This window comes from Pygoscelis adeliae, unplaced genomic scaffold (assembly GCF_000699105.1).
Source record: "Pygoscelis adeliae isolate BGI_AS28 unplaced genomic scaffold, ASM69910v1 Scaffold171, whole genome shotgun sequence".
Taxonomy (NCBI): Eukaryota; Metazoa; Chordata; class Aves; order Sphenisciformes; family Spheniscidae; genus Pygoscelis; species Pygoscelis adeliae.
This window is the reverse complement of record NW_008824186.1, coordinates 9308456-9313997: the sequence shown is the minus strand read 5'-3', so window position 1 is coordinate 9313997 and position 5542 is coordinate 9308456.

Genomic DNA, 5542 nt, shown 5'->3' with positions numbered 1-5542 from the left:
CTCCTCTCTCCTCTCTCCTCTTTTTTTTTTCTCAACAACCCCAACTCTCTCAGCCTTTCTTCATACTAGAGGTGTTCCATCCTCCTGATTGTTTTCATGGCCCTCCTCTGGACCCGCTTCTGCATGTTTGTGCGAGGGTTATTGGGCCGAACTGAAGGGAGCTGAAAGGTTGACTTTAGCCAGCCTGTTAAGGCAGATGATTTTGTGCTGGTTTACGTAACATTCGCAGGATTGTCAGAAGCCAGGACAGACCCCCAGTGGGGTAATTCCCGCTTGCAAGAGAGGAGTTGGATAGATAGCAAGATGCCTTCTAGCCCTGCTTACTCTGTGGCTGTAATGATACCCCTCAAATTTTGGTCACCAGTGAAATGCTATAGTTGCACGCCTGTTGCTGAGGGCTAGGTCAAGCAGAAGGCTCAAGTGTGCCGTTATCTACTTTGTGTTGAGGTCAAGTGGACAGGGCTCAGTGGACAGTGAGGTCCCTTCTAGAAGGGCTGATGTGTGCCACAGGGAACTGCGGTAAAGCAGCTGCAAAGCCTGTGCACCACGGAGCTTGGCTAAGCAGCAAAGGATCTTCAGCATCCTCTTCACAGCAGGTATCCAAAGAGACCAACCCCTCCCTAGTTATCAAGAAATAGCTTATTCTGTGGGTCCCTCCATCACAGGGGATCTGGGCGCACACTGTGGCAGAAGGCATTGAGGTGAAGAACAGGGAAAGCTCTAAATAGGATATTTAGTGGGCAGTGTCAGGAGGCAAGAGAAGGAATGTGAAAGGAGGTGAAATCAGAGAGAAGAAAGACTGAGCGGCATATACCCTTGGAAGGGAACTCGTGCTGGATCGCTGGTGTGATGGGAGGTGGTGGGAGAATTCATAGCTCGGTGTGATTTCACTGGTGAGATGGCAGGTATGCACTGCACAACCTGAAGAAGAGAGAAGTGAAAGAGCTCATTTGGGGGTGGATTAGAAGGGAAACAGAATGTAGAGAAAATGAGACTAGGTCTAGTTTGCTATGCCTGGGTCTTTCTGAAGGGCAGAAGGGCAAATCTGAGTTGGCAGTGATGCCTTGGCTCAGGAGATGTGATAGCACTAGCTAGTATGATGGAGCAGAGAGACAGCAGGCAAAGTCTGGGAAGGAAAAGGTAATTCTTAGCTTTCTTTTGGCCAGGTTGAACTTGAAATGATTCCCCTTGTAGGAGAAGATACCAGACTGGGTTAGCTGAACAGGAAAAGTTGAGTCATTGGTACGTGTCTGGTTACTTGTAAGTAACTTCAGCGACGGAAAAGCGGTTCACAGCAATTTGTGCAGGAATAGTAAGCCCCAAAACAGCTCCCCATGGGACTGTCTCAGAGAGGGGAGCTGTGAAAAGGAAGCTGAAAGAGAAATTGGAGGTGGTCCCTAGAAAGCTTTGCAGTGAAAACTAGCACTCGTTCTTGTGCTGCTTAGAGAGCTTTCAGTGATATTTGTGTGGGCACACAGGACCTCATGAGCTTTTTAACTCAATGTACAACACCAGAGACTTTGTTAATGTTTCCTATTTATGTTCCACTTGAGTTTTGGGACTGCAGGTTTTCCTCTGGCAGATGTAGACATGGTATTGGCTCAAGGACAGCTCTTTGCCCGTAATTCCCCTGGCTCACTGTGCTAATTCTGCTCTGCTAATCACCTCAGAGTCAATTTAAGATGCCTCGTGCCAATGGACACGTATGTCAGTCACGGTTGAAAGACACCTTTGCTCTTTCTGTATCGGAATTGCAGCTGGGGCTGGAAGAGGTGACTTGTCCATTGCCTTTGATGACCTTTGTCAGGCCACCTGCTGAATGCCAACTGGCAAAACCGATAAGGGATGAAGCACTAATCCAGCTTTCAGTCGAACTGAGTGTGGTGCAGTGGGCTTGACAAATAATGTTTCAGTGGGAATTGCAGCAGCGTCTAATGGTCCCATGAGCGGATGACAAGTGTGTTTTTGGGCAGGTGAAGTGTCGGGACCACCCAAAAAGCCTGACAGCTCTGGCTTGCATTAAGCAGACTTTGTCTTCTACATCAGGAACACTAGGAACACTAACGGTGGAGACATGAGGACCAAATCTTGTTCATCTAGCACTGAAATGGTATGCATGTGCCTGAGAGAAGACCTCATGTTTAACCACCAGTTTAGGTTGGCTTTGCAGCCCCCCATTCTTCTGACCAGACCATTGCATACCCATGGGTTTAGTGATACTTCACTCCTGGTTTGCAAAGGGACTCCTGGTGTGACAACTAATTTAGACACATCAGACACTACAAGAAGCTCTTTAAAATCCTCAGTGACTCTGAAGATTTGAGAGTTTCCCTGTGGCTCATAGTCCTCCAATTGTTTTGGCTTGGGCTGGTGCTACTGGGTCCATGACTGAGTGACGGGATACGACTTACCTCCTTTGCAGCAGATCGTTCTTTCATTTCACATGCAATGCGAATATCACAGGATATTTGCACAGAGGGAAGAAAACTCTGGAGGTAATTTAGTCCTACTCCCTGCTCGAAGCTGGGCTACGTTTGAGTTAGGTCAGGCCAGTCAGTGCCTTATCCAACTGAGTTATGAAAACCCAGAAGTAATTTTGCTGTTGTCAGCAGTAGTGTCGCCAGCTTCTCTTCATTATGCTCATTTTAAAAGCCTGGCTTTACACATTGAAAATGCACAAATATCTTAAACCCTCTTACTGCAGCACATGTGCTACCATGCTGTGACTTGTCACTGTCTTAACAGCAACACATCTGTGAGAGCCCTTCTGAAACTTAGGTACGTTTACAAAATGCTTCAACAGAGACCTTGAAAATTGTCCCTTTCTGTTTAGAGGTGGTTACAGAGGCATTGCAGAAAGGAAATTGCTTCTTAATCTCCATTTTGTGTGTGATTCATTTGCGTGTCACAGAGCAGAACGTCTCTTTGCTTTTTATTTATGGATTTTCAGTTATGCAGACAAAAATGTTCATAGAGTCATAGAATGGTTTGGATTGGAAGGGACCTTTCAAGATCATCTAGTTCCTGACTTGCCCAAGGTGAGAGACAGAATCTCATGCTGCAACATTCAAGCCCAAACATTTTGTTATTAGGCAAAGTGTTGTTTTTTTGCAGGGATGTGAAAGGAGTCGTGATGCTGGAATGCTGTGACGAATACTGTAGTTTTAAAGTCACCCTGATGATGCCTTGCCCTCTAGTTATGTTGGATTGCATTTCAGTTACATGCCTTTACCAAATCAGATGTTTAATTTTAGCATTTTGTGAGCTTCAGCATGATTGGGAGACAAGAATGGGCAAGGGATTGGAATTGGTATTGGCAGCAGCACTTTCATTTACGTTCACACTTTATTTCCCCCCACCCCCCGCCCCGGGTGATGGTGAAGAAGAGGCTTTGCTGCTTAGGTCCATTTGGGGTCATGAGTATGGCCTAAAGGTCTGTTGACTTGCAAAGGGCGATAACTTCAACTCGGAGTGATTTATCTGGAGATGCTTGTAGGACCAGGCAGAAGGAGGAGCTGGCTCCAGCTGAGACACCAACAGCATCTTCTGCAGGTTCAGAAACCAAATTTTCAGGTTTTATCTGGCATCTGTAAGCAAGGATTATTTTTTTTTAAATACAGGTTTTCTGGACTAATTCTAATGGTAATATCACCAGTCTAATTACTCTGCTAAACATGTTTTTCTGCTCTCAGCTGACAGTTTTACATCTCCATGAGCAGCCACTCCCAAAATCACTCACAGATCTCTTCACCAGAGGTGCTTTCCTGATCCGGGATGTTGTTTGGCACAGAAGGGACCTGAAACAATTTCAGAAGCTGCTATATAGACTTCTGGTAGAAGGGCAGTGAAATGGCCCAGAGAAGGGCTGACACGAAACCCATGACGACTCCCAGTGAAGTCGGTTGATTTGGGCTGGACCCAAAGACTCTCAGGCATTGTTTGTAATCAGGCCCATGCATGGGGGCTCTGGCTTTGTGCTGGTCACTACGAAAATAAGGGGAAAATCACGGAAGAGAAGAGTGCAGTATGGTTTCTATGTTTTATATAAAACGGGTCGCTGCTTAATGAAACGGGGTGCGGGTCTGAGTGCAAGGTGACTGAAGCCAATTAAAGGAGTCAGAGAAGTAAACCGGCCACACCCAATTCAACTAGGATGTGTGCAATCACAAGCAATTACTGTGATTAATCTTCTCATTGTCATGTACAAATTCAGCACCTGGCCAATAAGTTGCATAGCTGTCTAATTGTGCCAAGAACGATGCTGCAGGCAAGGGTGGTGCTTCTACGTGAGGATCCTTCTCGTTGACCTCTTTCCTACTCATTTCCCGAGAGTCTTGGATTTCTGCTGAGCTTCCCTTGGCTTCTTTGGCTTGACCCGAGTAACCTGTGCTTGAGACGCAAACAGTTGTTTGGAGTGGGTGGTAGAGCTCTGTTACAAAAACCTACGGTATTTAAGAAAACAGTCATCATTCACACCAGTGGAGCTCCTCATGTTTGCAACCAAGCAACCTCCACGGGGGTTAGATAGCACCTTTATTTATAAGACAGCTTGCTGACTTGGGTGGAGTCCCCAGGTATAGGTACAGCCTCAGAATAGTGTCTTTTGTCTCAGGATCAGCACTATGCGTAGTTGTAGCAGGGTATTGTCATTCATGTGAGAGTCTTGAGTGCCTTATCTTTTGGTAGATCACAATTAACCCCAGGCTACAAAAAAAACCCCTTTCTTCCAAACTGACTGGCTAATTCTGATCAAGAAATGCAACAGAAATTATTGTGAGCTCCTGCCAAGTATTTCTCCAACAAAACTGGGCTTCTCACCAGACATCTGGAACTGGGTACACATGCTGTTTAATTCTGCAGCAGGCTGATGGACAGTTTGTCTCCCTGAGGTGCTAGGAAAGGCATTTCGATACGGAGCAAAACTGTAATCCAGGACTTGTTCAGCGACTAGAGAAGGCTTTGAATCTAATGCCTGATTGACATGAGTCCATTCTCTCACTGAGCCTAGAAAAAACATTGACCGAAGGTCTTAATTTTGTGGTTCAATTTTATATATCTGTCAACACACACCACTCATTACCATGAAAGTCAGCTTATCGTCAATAATGCATCATCCACAACCCATAATCATCAAACTTGCACCAAGATATTTCAGGAAACAACCTTAACTTTCCATACACATCATGAGTTGGCCTGCTATCATAGAGTAGGATCCCAGATAGGAGGATTTTTCTGTGTTTCGTCTTGCTGGTCACAGCCGGGTGTTTGTGGTTTGTTTTTGCTGGAATGCATTTTAGTAGTTGTTTCCCTTGCCAACAGGCTTTCCGCCTCTGTTCCCATTCCCAGGAGTTAATTTTACTGTTCAGCACCGATATTTCTAACACTGGTTCTTAGCACAGGGCTGAACGGTCGTCTGTGAGGAGCTGGAGTGACTTTATGAAAAACAAAACTCATTTCAGAAGATGCACTGTTTGATAATGCACTGCTCACAGACAGATTTATGTGTTTGTTAATATAACTGATATGCTATAGTAATAATTGG